Below are 20,216 nucleotides of genomic sequence, written 5' to 3'. Positions count from 1 at the left end.
GCCGCACGTTTTGATATATAATTTGTTTTGATTTTCTCAAAGCCCTAGGACGAGTTAGCGACCGAAAAACGGCGGAAACGTGAAGAAAATATAATAATAAACGCAGCAGGAGAACAATAGTGGCTCGTGGCTTCGCCACGAGCCACTCTCCTCCCATTGCTTTGCAATGGAGAGGAGAGTGGCTCGTGTCGAAGCCCGAGCCCCTAACTAGACAATTCCCGCTGATGCGGAAATCGTGGGAGGGGCTCGGGATGTGTGCATGTCCGGAGCTGGGCAGGAGAGGGTAATTTTTTGGTCCGTCACAGGCTTTTATTTTGAAATTGTCCTGTGCTTTTATTTTGAAAGGCAGAGACAGGAAGATGTCACCTGGTCAAAATTTGGATTGAAGTTACTGTAAAGGCTGTGTGAAGCTGAGATGTTTAACTGACATTTCCAGTCTGTCGCAGGCTTTTATTTTGAAATTGTTCTGTGCTTTTATTTTGAAAGGCAGAGACAGGAAGATCTCACCTGGTCAAAATTTGGATTGGAGTTATTGTAAAGGCTGTGTGAAGCTGAGAGGTTTAACTGGTGTTTTCAGGCCCATCGCAGGCTTTTATTTTGAAATTGTGCTGTGCTTTTATTTTGAAAGGGAACGAAAGGAAGATCTCACCTGGTCAACATTTGGATTGGAGTTACTCTAAAGCAGGGGTGTCAAACTCAGTTCCTGGAGGTCCACTATCCTCTGTGTTCTGGATGTTTCCTTCTTGCAACACACCTGATTGAAATAATCAGCTCATCATTAATCCCAGCAGAAGCCTGATAACGAGCCCGATCATTTGAATCAGGTGTGCTTGAACTGAGTTTGACACCCCTGCTCTAAAGGCTGTGTGAAGCTGAGAGGTTGAACTGATTTTCAGGCTGAAATGCAGCTCCTGTGGAGGTATTGGGTGTGAAGGTGGGTGTGGCACACCAATGAGTCTGTGTGTGTGCGTGCGACCATGCCTGCGCGTGTGTAAGGGCGGTTGCTATGGGCCCCCATAGCAACGGTGCCTGCCACAGACAGCAGAAAAGTGCTTCTCAGCAGCAGCGCGCAACATCTCGTTCTGGCGCTAACTGTGGGCTAACCGTGAATGCTAGCTGAAAACTAAAATGACCGTGAGCGAGAGGAGGGCTGTGGCTTTCCATAAATGTAATTATTTTCCAAATATTGTGAGAAATGACAGAGTTACAGCGATTTAAAAACCACTGTCCCTCCATGAGGCAGATGATTCAGTTTACATTGGTTCTAATGGAGAGACCGGTGCGACTTTGGTCTAAACTGCTGCCTGCCATTTCACTTCAGAAAGAGCTAGGTCTTCAAAGTTGGATTCATTTGAATCCCAGGAAATTTGTCTACAATCTGACCAAATTTCATTCCCCTAACATTTATGGTTTGGTCGTGAGGGCGATGCGATCGTGAAATTTTCAGGCGGATTTTTCTCCTCTCCTCCACTCTACCAACTGACATGCCGCACTCTAACCAGAGCAGATTTTGAGAATTTTCACTTTTTTGAGGACTCACTGATGAAAAACTGTAAATCTCAGCCTGACATAAAATACATTCCTGCGGAGATGAGAAAAATCACTGCGTTTTGATGGTTAAATGAAGTTTCTAGGTGAACGTATGGCGAAGGAGTGGCGTTTGGAAAACAGTCGATTTTTTTTGCCGATTTTTTTCACTCCCCATTCATTTTCAATGGGACTTTTTGCGCAGTTTTTTGCGAATAATTCTGCGATAAAATGACGAATGTCTTAGAAAAGTCATAGCACACTATTCCCGATGAAGCCGCACGTTTTGATATATAATTTGTTTTGGTTTTCTCAAAGCCCTAGGACTAGTTAGCGACCGAAAAATGGCGGAAACGTTAAAAATAAAATATAATAAACGCAGCAGGAGAACAATAGTGGCTCGTGGCTTCGCCACGAGCCACTCTCCTCCCATTGCTTTGCAATGGAGAGGAGAGTGGCTCGTGTCGAAGCCCGAGCCCCTAACTAGACAATTCCCGCTCGCGGAAATCGTGGGAGGGGCTCGGGATGTGTGCATGTCCGGAGCTGGGCAGGAGAGGGGTATTTTTTGGTCCGTCACAGGATTTTATTTTGAAATTGTGCTGTGCTTTTATTTTGAAAGGGAGAGACAGGAAGATCTCACCTGGTCAAAATTTGGATTGGAGCTACTGTAAAGGCTGTGTGAAACTGACAAGTTTAACTGGCAAATTGTGCTGTGCTTTTATTTTGAAAGGCAGAGACAGGAAGATCTGACCTGGTGAACATTTGGATTGGAGTTACTGTAAAGGCTGTTTCAAGCTGAGAGGTTTAACTGGCATTTCCAGTACCTTGCAGGCTTTTATTTTGAAATCGTGCAGTGCTTTTATTTTGAAAGGGAAAGACAGGAAGATCTCACCTGGTCAACATTTGGATTGGAGTTACTCTCAAGCAGGGGTGTCAAACTCAGTTCCTGGAGGTCCACTAGCCTCTATGTTCTCGATGTTTCCCTCTTCCAACACACCTCATTCAAATAATCAGCTCATCATCATGCTCAGCAGAAGCCTGATAACGAGTCTGATCATTTGAATCAGGTGTGTTGGAACTGAGTTTGACACCCCTGCTCTAAAGGATGTGTGAAGCTGAGAGGTTGAACTGGCGTTTCCAGCCTGTCGCAGGATTTTATTTTGAAATTGTGCTGTGCTTTTATTGTGAGAGGCAGAGACAGGAAGATCTCACCTGGTCAACATTTGGATTGGAGTTACTGTAAAGTCTGTGTGAAGTTGACAGGTTAAACTGGCGTTTTCTGGTCCGTCACAGACTTTTATTTTGAAATTTTGCTGTGCTTTTATTTTGAAAGGCAGAAACAGGAAGATCTCACCTGGTCAAAATTTGGATTAGAGTTACTCTATAGCAGGGGTGTCAAACTCAGTTCCTGGAGGTTCACTATCCTCTATGTTCCAGATGTTTCAATCTTACAACACACCTGATTCAAATAATCAGCTCATCATTAAGCTCAGCAGAAGCCTGATAACGAGCCTGATCATTTGAATCAGGTGTGTTGGAACTGAGTTTGGCACCCCTGCTCTAAAGGCTGTGTGAAGCTGAGAGGTTGAACTGATTTTCAGGCTGAAATGCAGCTCCTGTGGAGGTATTGGGTGTGAAGGTGGGTGTGGCACTCCAATGAGTCTGTGTGTGTGCGTGGGAGCATGCCTGCGCGTGTGTAAGGGCGGTTGCTATGGGCCCCATAGCAACGGTGCCTGCCACAGACAGCAGAAAAGTGCTTCTCAGCAGCAGCGCGCAACGTCTCGTTCTGGCGCTAATTGTGGGCTAACCGTGAATGCTAGCTGAAAACTAAAATGACCGTGAGTGAGAGGAAGGCCGTGGCTTTCCATAAATGTAATTATTTTTCAAATATTGTGAGAAATGACCGAGTTGCAGCGATTTAAAAAACACTGTCCCTCCATGAGGCAGATGATTCAGTTTACATTGGTTCTTATGGAGAGAACGGTGCAACTTTGGTCTAAACTGCTGCCTGCCATTTCACTTCAGAAAGAGCTAGGTCTTCAAACTTGGATTCATTTGAATCCCAGGAAAATTGTTTACAATCTGACCAAATTTGATTCCCCTAACATTTATAGTTTGGTCGTGAGGGCGATGCGATCGGGAAATTTTCAGGTAGATTTTTCTCCTCTCCTCCACTCTACTAATTGACATGCCGCACTCTAAACAGAGCAAATTTTGAAAATTTTCACTTTTTTGAGGACTCACTGATCAAAAACTGTAAATCTCAGCCTGACACAAACTACATTCCTGCGGAGACAAGAAAAATCACTGCGTTTTGATGGTTAAATGACGTTTCTAGGTGAACGTATGGCGAAGCAGTGGCGTTTGGAAAACAGTGGATTTTTTGAGCCGATTTTTTTCACTCCCCATTCATTTTCTATGGGACTTTTTTCGCAGTTTTTTGCGAATAATTCTGCGAAAAAATGACGAATGTCTTAGAAAAGTCATAGCCCGGGATTCCCGATGAAGCCGCACGTTTTGATATATAATTTGTTTTGGTTTTCTCAAAGCCCTAGGACGAGTTAGCGACCGAAAAACGGCGGAAACGTTAATAATAATAAAAGATAAACGCAGCAGGAGAACAATAGTGGCTCGTGGCTTCGCCACGAGCCACTCTCCTCCCATTGCTTTGCAATGGAGAGGAGAGTGGCTCGTGTCGAAGCCCGAGCCCCTAACTAGACAATTCCCGCTGGTGCGGAAATCGTGGGAGGGGCTCGGGATGGGTGCATGTCGGGAGAGGCGTATTTATTGTCAAGGCTGTGTGAAGCTGAGAGGTTTAACTGGCGTTTTCCGGTCTGTCGCAGGCTTTTATTTTGAAATTGTGCTGTGCTTTTATTTTGAAAGGCAAAGACAGGAAGATCTCACCTGGTCAAAGTTTGGATTGGAGTTACTGTAAAGGCTGTGTGAAGCTGAGAGGTTTAATCGGCATTTCCAGTCTTTCACAGCCTTTTATTTTGAAATTTTGCTGTGCTTTTATTTTGAAAGGCACAGACAGGAAGATCTGACCTTGGATTGGAGTTACTGTAAAGCACGGGTGTGAAACTCAGTTCCTGGAGGTCCACTATCCTCTGTGTTCGAGATGTTTCCTTCTTACAACACACCTGATTCAAATGATTAGCTATCATTAAGCTCAGCAGAAGCCTGATAACGAGCCTGATCATTTGTATCAGGTGTGTTGGAACTGAGTTTGACACCCCTGCTGTAAAGGCTGTGTGAAGCTGAGAGGTTGAACTGATTTTCAGGCCGAAATGCAGCTTCTGTGGAGGTATTGGGTGTGAAGGTGGGTGTGGCACACCAATGAGTCTGTGTGTGTGCGTGCCACCATGCCTGCGCGTGTGTAAGGGCGGTTGCTATGGGCCCCCATAGCAACGGTGCCTGCCACAGACAGCAGAAAAGTGCTTCTCAGCAGCAGCGCGCAACGTCTCATTCTGGCGCTAATTGTGGGCTAACCGTGAATGCTAGATGAAAACCGAAATGACCGTGAGCGAGAGGAAGGCTGTGGCTTTCCATAAATGTAATTATTTTCCAAATATTGTGAGAAATGACCAAGTTACAGCGATTTAAAAAACACTGTCCCTCCATGAGGCAGATGATTCAGTTTACATTGGTTCTTATGGAGAGAACGGTGCAACTTTGCTCTAAACTGCTGCCTGCCATTTCACTTCAGAAAGAGCTAGGTCTTCAAACTTGGATTCATTTGAACCCCAGGAAATTTGTCTACAATCTGACCAAATTTCATTCACCTAACATTTATCGTTTGGTCGTGAGAGCAATACGATCGGGAAATTTTCAGGCGGATTTTTCTCCTCTCCTCCACTCTACCAACTGACATGCCGCACTCTAACCAGAGCAGATTTTGAGAATTTTTACTTTTTTGAGGACTCACTGATCAAAAACTGTAAATCTCAGGCTGACATAAACTACATTCCTGCGAAGACAAGAAAAATCACTACGTTTTGATGGTTAAATGAAGTTTCTAGGTGAACGTATGGCGAGGCAGTGGCGTTTGGAAAACAGTGGATTTTTCAAGCCGATTTTTTTTCGGTCCCCATTCATTTCTATGGGATTTTTTGCGCAGTTTTTTGCGAATAATTCTGCGACAAAATGACGAATTTCTTAGAAAAGTCATAGCACACTATTCCCGATGAAGCCGCACGTTTTGATATATAATTTATTTTGGTTTTCTCAAAGGCCTAGGACGAGTTACGAATCGAAAAACGGCGGAAGTTGAAGAAAATATAATAAACGCAGCAGGAGAACAATAGTGGCTCGGGCTGCATGCTGCAGCCCCGAGCCCCTAACTAGACAATTCCCGCTCGCGGAAATCGTGGGAGGGGCTCGGGATGTGTGCATGTCCGGAGAGGCGTATTTCCGCGTTTTCCAGCCCATAACAGGCATTTATTTTGAAGTTGTTCCGTGCTTTTATTTTGAAAGCAAGAGACAGCAAGATCTCACCTGGTCAAAATTTGGATTGGAGTTACTGTAAAGGCTGTGTGAAGCTGAGAGGATTAACTGGCGTTTTCCAGTCCGTCCATCGCAGGCTTTTATTTTGAAATTGTGCTGTGCTTTTATTTTGAAAGGAAGAGATGGGAAGATCTCACCTGGTGAACATTTGGATTTAAGTTACTGTAAAGGCTGTGTGAAGCTGAGAGGTTTAACAGGCATTTCCAGTACCTTGCAGGCTTTTATTTTGACATTGTGCTGTGCTTTTATTTTGAACGGCAGAGACAGGAAGATGTCACCTGGTCAAAATTTAGATTGGAGTTACTCAAAAGGCTGTGTGAAGCTGAGAGGTTTAACTGGCGCTTTCAGTCCGTCGAAGGCTTTTATTTTGAAATTGTGCTGTGCTTTTATTTTGAAAGGCAAAGACAGGAAGATCTCACCTGGTCAACATTTGGATTGGAGTTACTCTAAAGCAGGTGTGTCAAAGTCAGTTCCTGGAGGTCCACTATCCTCTATGTTCTAGATGTTTCCTTCTTACAACACACCTGATTCAAATAAGCAGCTCATCATCAAGCTCAGCAGAAGCCTGATAACGAGCCTGATCATTTGAATCAGGTGTGTTGGAACTGAGTTTGACACCCCTGCTCTAAAGGCTGTGTGAAGCTGAGAGGTTTAACTGGTGTTTTCAGGCCCATCGCAGGCTTTTATTTTGAAATTGTGCTGTGCTTTTATTTTGAAAGGGAAAGACAGGAAGATCTCACCTGGTCAACATTTGGATTGGAGTTACTCTAAAGCAGGGTGTCAAACTCAGTTTCTGGAGGACCACTATCCTCTATGTTTTAGATGTTTCCTTCTTACAACACACCTGATTCAAATGATACACTATCATTAAGCTCAGCAGAAGCCTGATAACGAGCCTGATCATTTGAATCAGGTGTGTTGGAAGTGAGTTTGACACCCCTGCTGTAAAGGCTGTGTGAAGCTGAGAGGTTGAACTGATTTTCAGGCTGAAATGCAGCTCCTGTGGAGGTATTGGGTGTGAAGGTGGGTGTGGCACACCAATGAGTCTGTGTGTGTGCGTGCGACCATGCCTGCGCGTGTGTAAGAGCGGTTGCTATGGGCCCCCATAGCAACGGTGCCTACCACAGACAGCAAGAAAGTGCTTCTCAGCAGCAGCGCGCAACATCTCGTTCTGGCGCTAATTGTGGGCGAACCGTTAATGGTAGCTGAAAACTAAAATGACCGTGAGCGAGAGGAAGGCTGTGGCTTTCCATAAATGTAATTATTTTCCAAATCTTGTGAGAAATGACCGAGTTACAGCGATTTAAAAAACACTGTCCCTCCATGAGGCAGATGATTCAGTTTACATTGGTTCTTATGGAGAGAACGGTGCGACTTTGGTCTAAACTGCTGCCTGCCATTTCACGTCAGAAAGAGCTAGGTCTTCAAACTTGGATTCATTTGAATCCCAGGAAAATTGTTTACAATCTGACCAAATTTCATTCCCCTAACATTTATAGTTTGGTCGTGAGGGCGATGCGATCGTGAAATTTTCAGGCGAATTTTTCACCTCTCCTCCACTCTACCAACTGACATGCCGCACTCTAAACAGAGCAGATTTTGAAAATTTTCACTTTTTTGAGGACTCACTGATCAAAAACTGTAAATCTCAGCCTGACAGAAAATACATTCCTGCGGAGACAAGAAAAATTACTGCGTTTTGATGGTTAAATGAAGTTTCTAGGTGAACGTATGGCGAAGCAGTGGCGTTTGGAAAAAAGGGGATTTTTTGAGCCGATTTTTTTCGGTCCCCATTCATTTCCTATGGGACTTTTTTGGCAGTTTTTTGCGAATAATTCTGCGAAAAAATGACGAATGTCTTAGAAAAGTCATAGCCCGGGATTCCCGATGAAGCCGCACGTTTTGATATATAATTTGTTTTGATTTTCTCAAAGCCCTAGGACGAGTTAGCGACCGAAAAACGGCGGAAACGTGAAGAAAATATAATAATAAACGCAGCAGGAGAACAATAGTGGCTCGTGGCTTCGCCACGAGCCACTCTCCTCCCATTGCTTTGCAATGGAGAGGAGAGTGGCTCGTGTCGAAGCCCGAGCCCCTAACTAGACAATTCCCGCTCGCGGAAATCGTGGGAGGGGCTCGGGATGTGTGCATGTCCGGAGCAGAGCACGAGAGGCAAGAAGATCTCACCTGGTCAAAATTTGGATTGGAGTTACTGTAAAGGCTGTGTGAAGCTGAGAAATCTAACAGGCAAATTGTGCTGTGCTTTTATTTTGAGAGGAAGAGACAGGAAGATCAGACCTGGTCAAAATTTGGATTGGAGTTACTCTGAAGGCTGTGTGAACCTGAGAGGTTGAACTGGCGTTTCCAGCCTGTCGCAGGCTTTTATTTTGAAATTGTGCTGTGCTTTTATTTTGAAAGACAATGACAGGAAGATCTCACATGGTCAAAATTTGGATTGGAGTTACTGTAAAGGCTGTGTGATACTGAGAAGTTTAACTGGCAAATTGTGCTGGGCTTTTATTTTGAAAGGCAGAGACAGGAAGATCTCACCTGGTCAACATTTGGATTGGAGTTACTCTATGGCAGGGGTGTCTAATTCAGTTCCTGGAGGTCCACTATCCTCTGTGTTGTACATGTTTCCTTCTTCCAACACACCTGATTCAAATGATTAACTATCATTAAGCTCAGCAGAAGCCTGATAACGAGACTGATCATTTGAATCAGGTGTGTTGGAACTGAGTTTGACACCCCTGCTCTAAAGGCTGTGTGAAGCTGAGAGGTTTCAGTGATTTTCAGGCTGAAATGCAGCTCCTGTGGAGGTATTGGGTGTGAAGGTGGGTGTGGCACTCCAATGAGTCTGTGTGTGTGCGTGGGAGCATGCCTGCGCGTGTGGAAGGGCGGTTGCTATGGGCCCCCATAGCAACGGTGCCTGCCACAGACAGCAGAAAAGTGCTTCTCAGCAGCAGCGTGCAACGTCTCGTTCTGGCGCTAATTGTGGGCGAACCGTTAATGCGAGCTGAAAACTAAAATGACCGTGAGCGAGAAGAAGGCTGTGGCTATCCATAGATATGATTATTTTCCAAATATTGAGAGAAATGACCGAGTTACAGCGATTTAAAAAACACTGTCCCTCCATGAGCCAGATGATTCAGTTTACATTGGTTCTTATGGGGAGAACGGTGCGACTTTGGTCTAAACTGCTGCCTGCCATTTCCCTTCAGAAAGAGCTAGGTCTTCAAACTTGGATTCATTTGAATCCCAGGAAAATTGTCTACAATCTGACCAAATTTCATTCTCCTAACATTTATCGTTTGGTCGTGAGGGCGATGCGATCGTGAAATTTTCAGGCGGATTTTTCTCCTCTCCTCCACTCTACCAACTGACATGCCGCACTCTAACCAGAGCAGATTTTGAGAATTTTCACTTTTTTGAGGACTCACTGACGAAAAACTATAAATCTCAGCCTGACATAAAATACATTCCTGCGAAGACAAGAAACATCACTGCGTTTTGATGGTTAAATGAAGTTTCTAGGTGACCGTATGGCGAAGCAGTGGCGTTTGGAAAAAAGTGGATTTTTCAAGCCGATTTTTTTTGCTCCCCATTCATTTTCTATGGGACTTTTTTCACAGTTTTTTGCGAATAATTCTGCGATAAAATGACGAATTTCTTAGAAAAGTCATAGCACACTATTCCCGATTAAGCCGCACGTTTTGATATATAATTTATTTTGGTTTTCTCAAAGCCCTAGGACTAGTTAGCGACCGAAAAACGGCGGAAACGTGAAGAAAAAGAAAAGACTAGACAATTCCCGCTCGCGGAAATCGTGGGAGGGGCTCGGGATGTGTGCATGTCCGGATCTCACCAGGTCAAAATTTGAATTGGAGTTACTCAAAAGGCTGTGTGAAGGTGAGAGGTTTAACTGGCAAATTGTGCTGTGCTTTTATTTTGAACGGCAGAGACAGGAAGATCTCACCTGGTCAAAATTTGGATTGGAGTTACTGTAAAGGCTGTGTTAAGCTGAGAGGTTTAACTGGCAAATTGTGCTGTGCTTTTATTTTGAAAGGCAGAGACAGGAAGATCTGACCTGGTCAAAATTTGAATTGGAGTTACTCTAAAGGCTGTGTGAAGCTGAGAGGTTTAAGTGGCGTTTCCAGTCCGTCGCAGGCTTTTATTTTGAAATTGTGCTGTGCTTTTATTTGAAATGCAGAGACAAGAAGATCTCACCTGGTCAAAATTTCGATTGGAGTTACTCTAAAGGCTGTGTGAAGCTGAGAGGTTTAACTGGCAAATTGTGCTTTAAAGTAATTTTGAAAGGCAGAGACAGGAAGATCTCACCTGGTCAAAATTTCGATTGGAGTTACTCTAAAGGCTGTGTGAAGCTGAGAGGTTTAACTGGCAAATTGTGCTTTAAAGTAATTTTGAAAGGCAGAGACAGGAAGATCTCACCTGGTCAACATTTGGATTGGAGTTACTGTAAAGGCTGTGTGAAGCTGAGAGGTTTAACTGGCGTTTCCAGTCTGTCGCAGGCTTTTATTTTGAAATCGTGCTGTGCTTTTATTTTGAAAGGCAACGACCGGAAGATCTGACCTTGGATTGGAGTTACTGTAAAGCAGGGGTGTGAAACTCAGTTCCTGGAGGTCCACTATCCTCTGTGTTCCAGATGTTTCCTTCTTACAACACACCTGATTCAAATGATTAGCTATCATTAAGCTCAGCAGAAGCCTGATAACGAGCCTGATCATTTGAATCAGGTGTGTTGGAACTGAGTTTGACACCCCTGCTCTAAAGGCTGTGTGAAGCTGAGAGGTTTAACTGGCGTTTCCAGTCCGTCGCAGGCTTTTATTTTGAAATTGTGCTGTGCTTTTATTTTGAAAGGCAAAGACAGGACGATCTCACCTGGTCAACATTTGGATTGGAGTTACTCTAAAGCAGGTGTGTCAAACTCAGTTCCTGGAGGTCCACTATCCTCTATGTTCCAGATGTTTCCTTCTTACAACACACCTGATTCAAATGATCACCTCATCATCAAGCTCAGCAGAAGCCTGATAACGAGCCTGATCATTTGAATCAGGTGTGTTGGAACTGAGTTTGACACCCCTGCTCTCAAGACTGTGTGAAGCTGAGAGGTTGAACTGATTTTCAGGCTGAAATGCAGCTCCTGTGGAGGTATTGGGTGTGAAGGTGGGTGTGGCACTCCAATGAGTCTGTGTGTGTGCGTGGGACCATGCCTGCGCGTGTGTAAGGGCGGTTGCTATGGGCCCCATAGCAACGGTGCCTGCCACAGACAGCAAAAAAGTGCTTCTCAGCAGCAGCGCGCAACGTCTCGTTCTGGCGCTAACTGTGGGCTAACCGTGAATGCTAACTGAAAACCGAAATGACCGTGAGCGAGAGGAAGGCTGTGGCTTTTCATAAATGTAATTATTTTCCAAATATTGTGAGAAATGACCGAGTTACAGCGATTTAAAAAACACTGTCCCTCCATGAGGCAGATGATTCAGTTTACATTGGTTCTTATGGAGAGAACGGTGCGACTTTGGTCTAAACTGCTGCCTGCCATTTCACTTCAGAAAGAGCTAGGTCTTCAAACTTGGATTCATTTGAATCCCAGGAAATTTGTCTACAATCTGACCAAATTTCATTCCCCTAACATTTATGGTTTGGTCGTGAGGGCGATGCGATCGGGAAATTTTCAGGCAGATTTTTCTCCTCTCCTCCACTCTACCAACTGACATGCCGCACTCTAACCAGAGCAGATTTTGAGAATTTTCACTTTTTTGAGGACTCACTGATCAAAAACTGTAAATCTCAGCCAGACATAAAATACATTCCTGCGGAGACAAGAAAAATCACTGCGTTTTGATGGTTAAATGAAGTTTCTCGGTGAACGTATGGCGAAGGAGTGGCGTTTGAAAAAAGTGGATTTTTTAAGCCGATTTTTTCACTCCCTATTCATTTCCTATGGGACTTTTTCGCAGTTTTTTGCGAATAATTCTGCGATAAAATGACAAATTTCTTAGAAAAGTCATAGCCCGGGATTCCCGATGAAGCCGCACGTTTTGATATATAATTTGTTTTGGTTTTCTCAAAGCCCTAGGACGAGTTAGCGACCGAAAAACGGCGGAAACGTTAAGAATAAAACGGAAGAATAATAAACGCAGCAGGAGAACAATAGTGGCTCGTGGCTTCGCCACGAGCCACTCTCCTCCCATTGCTTTGCAATGGAGAGGAGAGTGGCTCGTGTCGAAGCCCGAGCCCCTAACTAGACAATTCCCGCTGGTGCGGAAATCGTGGGAGGGGCTCGGGATGTGTGCATGTCCGGAGCAGCGCACGAGAGGCAAGAAGATCTCACCTGGTCAAAATTTGGATTGGAGTTACTGTAAAGGCTGTGTGAAGCTGAGAAGTCTAACAGGCAAATTGTGCTGTGCTTTTATTTTGAGAGGAAGAGAAAAGAAGATCAGACCTGGTCAAAATTTAGATTGGAGTTACTCTACAGGCTGTGTGAAGCTGAGAGGTTGAACTGGCGTTGTCAGCCTGTCGCAGGCTTTTATTTTGAAATTGTGCTGTGCTTTTATTTTGAAAGGCAGAGAGAGGAAGATCTGACCTGGTGAACATTTGGATTGGAGTTACTGTAAAGGCTGTGTGAAGCTGAGAGGTTTAACAGGCGTTTCCAGTACATTGCAGGCTTTTATTTTGACATTGTGCTGTGCTTTTATTTTGAAAGGCAGAGACAGGAAGATGTCACCAGGTCAAAATTTGGATTGGAGTTACTCTGAAGGCTGTGTGAAGCTGACAGGTTTAACAGGCGTTTCCAGTACATTGCAGGCTTTTATTTTGACATTGTGCTGTGCTTTTATTTTGAAAGGCAGAGACAGGAAGATGTCACCAGGTCAAAATTTAGATTGGAGTTATTCAAAAGGCTGTGTGAAGCTGAGAGGTTTAACTGGCGTTTCCATTCCGTCGAAGGCTTTTATTTTGAAATTGTGCTGTGCTTTTATTTTGAAAGGGAAAGACAGGAAGATCTCACCTGGTCAAAATTTGGATTGGAGTTACTCTAAAGCAGGGGTGTCAAACTCAGTTCCTGGAGGTCCACTATACTCTATGTTCCAGATGTTTCAATCTTACAACACACCTGATTCAAATAATCAGCTCATCATTAAGCTCAGCAGAAGCCTGATAACGAGCCTGATCATTTGAATCAGGTGTGTTGGAACTGAGTTTGGCACCCCTGCTCTAAAGGCTGTGTGAAGCTGAGAGGTTGAACTGATTTTCAGGCTGAAATGCAGCTCCTGTGGAGGTATTGGGTGTGAAGGTGGGTGTGGCACTCCAATGAGTCTGTGTGTGTGCGTGGGAGCATGCCTGCGCGTGTGTAAGGGCGGTTGCTATGGGCCCCATAGCAACGGTGCCTGCCACAGACAGCAGAAAAGTGCTTCTCAGCAGCAGCGCGCAACGTCTCGTTCTGGCGCTAATTGTGGGCTAACCGTGAATGCTAGCTGAAAACTAAAATGACCGTGAGTGAGAGGAAGGCCGTGGCTTTCCATAAATGTAATTATTTTCAAATATTGTGAGAAATGACCGAGTTGCAGCGATTTAAAAAACACTGTCCCTCCATGAGGCAGATGATTCAGTTTACATTGGTTCTTATGGAGAGAACGGTGCAACTTTGGTCTAAACTGCTGCCTGCCATTTCACTTCAGAAAGAGCTAGGTCTTCAAACTTGGATTCATTTGAATCCCAGGAAAATTGTTTACAATCTGACCAAATTTGATTCCCCTAACATTTATAGTTTGGTCGTGAGGGCGATGCGATCGGGAAATTTTCAGGTAGATTTTTCTCCTCTCCTCCACTCTACTAATTGACATGCCGCACTCTAAACAGAGCAAATTTTGAAAATTTTCACTTTTTTGAGGACTCACTGATCAAAAACTGTAAATCTCAGCCTGACACAAACTACATTCCTGCGGAGACAAGAAAAATCACTGCGTTTTGATGGTTAAATGACGTTTCTAGGTGAACGTATGGCGAAGCAGTGGCGTTTGGAAAACAGTGGATTTTTTGAGCCGATTTTTTTCACTCCCCATTCATTTTCTATGGGACTTTTTTCGCAGTTTTTTGCGAATAATTCTGCGAAAAAATGACGAATGTCTTAGAAAAGTCATAGCCCGGGATTCCCGATGAAGCCGCACGTTTTGATATATAATTTGTTTTGGTTTTCTCAAAGCCCTAGGACGAGTTAGCGACCGAAAAACGGCGGAAACGTTAATAATAACTAGACAATTCCCGCTCGCGGAAATCGTGGGAGGGGCTCGGGATGTGTGCATGTCCGGAGCAGCGCGGTAGAGGCATATTTACTCTAAAGGCTGTGTGAAGCTGAGAGGTTTAACTGGCGTTTCCAGTCTGTCGCAGGCTTTTATTTAGAAATTGTGCTGTGCTTTTATTTTGAAAGGCAAAGACAAGAAGATCTCACCTGGTCAAAATTTCAATTGGAGTTACTGTAAAGGCTGTGTGAAGGTGAGAGGTTTAACTGGTGTTTCCAGTCTGTCGCAGGCTTTTATTTTGAAATTGTGCTGCTCTTTTATTTTGAAAGGCAAAGACAAGAAGATCTCACCTGGTCAAAATTTCAATTGGAGTTACTGTAAAGGCTGTGTGAAGGTGAGAGGTTTAACTGGTGTTTCCAGTCTGTCGCAGGCTTTTATTTTGAAATTGTGCTGCTCTTTTATTTTGAAAGGCAGAGACAAGAAGATCTCACCTGGTCAAAATTTGGATTGGAGTTACTCAAAAGGCTGTGTGAAGCTGAGAGGTTTAACTGGCAAATTGTGCTGTAAAGTAATTTTGAAAGGCAGAGACCTGAAGATCTCACCTGGTCAAAATTTGGATTGGAGTTACTATAAAGGCTGTGTGAAGCTGAGAGGTTTAACTGGCATTTCCAGTCTGTCGCAGGCTTTTATTTTGAAATTGTGCTCTGCTTTTATTTTGAAAGGCAAAGACAGGTAGATTTCACCGTGTCAAAATTTGGATTGGAGTTACTCTAAAGCACGGGTGTCAAACTCAGTTCCTGGTGGTCCACTATCCTCTATGTTCTAGATGTTTCCTTCTTACAACACACCTGATTCAAATAATCAGCTCATCATTAATCCCAGCTGAAGCCTGATAACGAGCCTGATCATTTGAATCAGGTGTGTGGGAAGTGAGTTTGACACCCCTGCTCTCAAGGCTGTGTGAAGCTGAGAGTTTGAATTGATTTTCAGGCTGAAATGCAGCTCCTGTGGAGGTATTGGCTGTGAAGGTGGGTGTGGCACTCCAATGAGTCTGTGTGTGTGCGTGCGAACATGCCTGCGCGTGTGTAAGGGCGGTTGCTATGGGCCCCCATAGCAACGGTGCCTGCCACAGACAGCAAAAAAGTGCTTCTCAGCAGCAGCGCGCAACGTCTCGTTCTGGCGCTAATTGTGGGCAAACCGTGAATGGTAGCTGAAAACCGAAATGACCGTGAGCGAGAGGAAGGCTGTGGCTTTCCATAAATGTAATTATTTTCCAAATATTCTGAGAAATGACCGAGTTACAGCGATTTAAAAAACACTGTCCCTCCATGAGCCAGATGATTCAGTTTACATTGGTTCCTATGCAGAGAACGGTGCAACTTTGGTCTAAACTGCTGCCTGCCATTTCACTTCAGAAAGAGCTAGGTCTTTAAACTTGGATTCATTTGAATCACAGGAAAATTGTTTACAATCTGACCAAATTTCATTCCCCTAACATTTATCGTTTGGTCATGAGGGCGATGCGATCGGGAAATTTTCAGGCGGATTTTTCACCTCTCCTCCACTCTACCAACTGACATGCCGCACTCTAACCAGAGCAGATTTTGAGAATTTTCACTTTTTTGAGGACTCACTGATCAAAAACTGTAAATGTCAGCCTGACATAAACTACATTCCTGCAGAGACAAGAAAAATCACTACGTTTTGATGGTTAAATGAAGTTTCTAGGTGAACGTATGGCGAAGGAGTGGCGTTGTGAAAATAGTGGATTTTTTGAGCCGATTTTTTCAGCCCCCATTCATTTCTATGGGAATTTTTTCGCAGTTTTTTGCGAATAATTCTGCGATAAAATGACGAATTTCTTAGAAAAGTCATAGCCCGGGATTCCCGAAGAAGCCGCACGTTTTGATATATAATTTATTTTGGTTTCCTCAAAGCCCTAGGATGAGTTAGCGACCGAAAAACGGCGGAAACGTGAATAAAAGATAATAATAATAAACGCTTTTTTCACAGGAGAACAATAGTGGCTCGTGGCTTCGCCACGAGCCACTCTCCTCCCATTGCTTTGCAATGGAGAGGAGAGTGGCTCGTGTCGAAGCCCGAGCCCCTAATAAAAGATAAACGCAGCAGGAGAACAATAGTGGCTCGTGGCTTCGCCACGAGCCACTCTCCTCCCATTGCTTTGCAATGGAGAGGAGAGTGGCTCGTGTCGAAGCCCGAGCCCCTAACTAGACAATTCCCGCTCGCGGAAATCGTGGGAGGGGCTCGGGATGGGTGCATGTCGAGAACTCAGCAGGTCAAAATTTGGATTGGAGGTACTGTAAAGGCTGTGTGAAACTGAGAAGTTTAACTGGCAAATTGTGCTGTGCTTTCATTTTGAAAGGCAGAGACAGGAAGATCTGACTTGGTCAAAATTTGGATTGGAGTAAAGGCTGTGTGGAGCTCAGAGCTTGAAATGGCGTTTCCAGTCCGTCGCAGGCTTTTATTTTGAAATTGTGCTGTGCTTTTATTTTGAAATGCAGAGACAAGAAGATCTCACCTGGTCAAAATTTCAATTGGAGTTACTCTAAAGGCTGTGTGAAGCTGAGAGGTTTAACTGGCAAATTGTGCTTTAAAGTAATTTTGAAAGGCAGAGACAGGAAGATCTCACCTAGTCAAAATTTGGATTGCAGTTACTATAAAGGCTGTGTGAAGCTGAGAGGTTTAACTGGCATTTCCAGTCTGTCGCAGGCTTTTATTTTGAAATTGTGCTCTGCTTTTATTTTGAAAGGCAAAGACAGGAAGATTTCACCCTGTCAAAATTTGGATTGGAGTTACCCCAAACCAGGGGTGTCAAACTCAGTTCCTGGAGGTCCACTATCCTCTGTGTTTTAGATGTTTACCTCTTCCAACACACCTGATTCAAATAATCAGCTTATCATTAAGCTCAGCAGAAGCCTGATAACGAGCCTGATCATTTGAATCAGGTGTGTTGGAACTGAGTTTGACACCCCTGCTCTAAAGGCTGTGTGAAGCTGAGAGGTTTAACTGGCAAATTGTGCTGTGCTTTTATTTTGAAAGGCAAAGACAGGAAGATCTCACCTGGTCAACATTTGGATTGGAGTTACCCCAAACCAGGGGTGTCAAACTCAGTTCCTGGAGGTCCACTATCCTCTGTGTTTTAGAGGTTTACCTCTTCTAACACACCTGATTCAAATAATCAGCTTATCATTAAGCTCAGCAGAAGCCTGATAACGAGCCTGATCATTTGAATCAGGTGTGTTGGAACTGAGTTTGACACCCCTGCAAAAATGGCTGTGTGAAGCTGAGAGGTAGATCTGATTTACAGGCTGAAATGCAGCTCCTGTGGAGGTATTGGGTGTGAAGGTGGGTGTGGCACACCAATGAGTCTGTGTGTGTGCGTGCGACCATGCCTGCGCGTGTGTAAGAGCGGTTGCTATGGCCCCCATAGCAACGGTGCCTGCCACAGACAGCAGAAAAGTGCTTCTCAGCAGCAGCGCGCAACGTCTCGTTCTGGCGCTAATTGTGGGCTAACCGTGAATGCTAGCTGAAAACCGAAATGACCGTGAGCGAGAGGAAGGCCGTGGCTTTCCATAAATGTAATTATTTTCCAAATATTGTGAGAAATGACCGAGTTACAGCGATTTAAAAAACACTGTCCCTCCTTGAGCCAGAGGATTCAGTTTACATTGGTTCCTATGGAGAGAACGGTGCGACTTTGGTCTAAACTGCTGCCTGCCATTTCACTTCAGAAAGAGCTTGGTCTTCAAACTTGGATTCATTTGAATCCCAGGAAAATTGTTTACAATCTGACAAAATTTCATTCCCCTAACATTTATGGTTTGGTCGTGAGGGCGATGCGATCGTGAAATTTTCAGGCGGATTTTTCTCCTCTCCTCCACTCTACCAACTGACATGCCGCACTCTAACCAGAGCAGATTTTGAGAATTTTCACTTTTTTGAGGACTCACTGATCAAAAACTGTAAATCTCAGCCTGACATAAAATACATTCCTGCGGAGACAAGAAAAATCCCTGCGTTTTGATGGTTAAATGAAGTTTCTAGGTGAACGTATGGCGAAGGAGTGGCGTTTGGAAAAAAGTGGATTTTTTCAGCCGATTTTTTTCACTCCCCATTCATTTTCAATGGGACTTTTTGCGCAGTTTTTTGCGAATAATTCTGCGATAAAATGACGATTTTCTTAGAAAAGTCATAGCACACTATTCCCGATGAAGCCGCACGTTTTGATATATAATTTGCTTTGGTTTTCTCAAAGCCCTAGGACGAGTTAGCGACCGAAAATTGGCGGAAACGTGAAAAAAAGATAACTAGACAATTCCCGCTCGCGGAAATCGTGGGAGGGGCTCGGGATGTGTGCATGTCCGGAGCAGCATGGGATAGGCATATTTACTCTAAAGGCTGTGTGAAGGTGAGAGGTTTAACTGGCGTTTCCAGTCTGTCGCAGGCTTTTATTTAGAAATTGTGCTGTGCTTTTATTTTGAAAGGCAAAGACAAGAAGATCTCACCTGGTCAAAATTTCAATTGGAGTTACTGTAAAGGCTGTGTGAAGGTGAGAGGTTCAACTGGTGTTTCCAGTCTGTCGCAGGCTTTTATTTTGAAATTGTGCCGTGCTTTTATTTTGAAAGGCAGAGACAAGAAGATCTCACCTGGTCAAAATTTGGATTGGAGTTACTCAAAAGACTGTGTGAAGCTGAGAGGTTTAACTGGCAAATTGTGCTGTAAAGTAATTTTGAAAGGCAGAGACGGGAAGATCTCACCTGGTCAAAATTTGGATTGGAGTTACTCTAAAGGCTGTGTGAAGTTGAGAGGTTTAACTGGCGTTTTCCAGTCTGTCATAGGCTTTTATTTTGAAATTGTGCTGTGCTTTTATTTTGAAAGGCAGAGACGGGAAGATATCACCTGGTCAAAATTTGGATTGGAGTTACTCTAAAGCAGTCATGTCAAACTCAGTTCCTTGAGGTCCACTATCCTCTATGTTCCAGATGTTTCCCTCTTCCAACACACCTGATTCAAATGATCAGCTCATCATCAAGCACAGCAGAAGCCTGATAACGAGCCTGATCATTTGAATCAGGTGTGTTGGAACTGAGTTTGACACCCCTGCAACAATGGCTGTGTGAAGCTGAGAGGTTGAACTGATTTTCAGGCTGAAATGCAGCTCCTGTGGAGTTATTGGGCGTGAACGTGGGTGTGGCACACCAATGAGTCTGTGTGTGTGCGTGCGGACATGCCTGCACGTGTGTAAGGGCGGTTGCTATGGGCCCCCATAGCAACGGTGCCTGCCACAGACAGCAAAAAAGTGCGTCTCAGCAGCAGCGCGCAACGTCTCGTTCTGGCGCTAATTGTGGGCAAACCGTGAATGGTAGCTGAAAACCGAAATGACCGTGAGCGAGAGGAAGGCCGTGGCTTTCCATAAATGTAATTATTTTCCAAATATTCTGAGAAATGACCGAGTTACAGCGATTTAAAAAACACTGTCCCTCCTTGAGCCAGAGGATTCAGTTTACATTGGTTCCTATGGAGAGAACGGTGCGACTTTGGTCTAAACTGCTGCCTGCCATTTCACTTCAGAAAGAGCTAGGTCTTCAAACTTGGATTCATTTGAATCCCAGGAAAATTGTTTACAATCTGACAAAATTTCATTCCCCTAACATTTATGGTTTGGTCGTGAGGGCGATTCGTTCGTGAAATTTTCAGGCGGATTTTTCTCCTCTCCTCCACTCTACCAACTGACATGCCGCACTCTAACCAGAGCAGATTTTGAGAATTTTCACTTTTTTGAGGACTCACTGATGAAAAACTGTAAATGTCAGCCTGACATAAAATACATTCCTGCGGAGACGAGAAAAATCCCTGCGTTTTGATGGTTAAATGAAGTTTCTAGGTGAACGTATGGCGAAGGAGTGG

Source organism: Acanthochromis polyacanthus, chromosome 18, assembly GCF_021347895.1.
Source record: "Acanthochromis polyacanthus isolate Apoly-LR-REF ecotype Palm Island chromosome 18, KAUST_Apoly_ChrSc, whole genome shotgun sequence".
Classification (NCBI taxonomy): Eukaryota; Metazoa; Chordata; class Actinopteri; family Pomacentridae; genus Acanthochromis; species Acanthochromis polyacanthus.
This window is presented reverse-complemented; position numbering follows the sequence as displayed.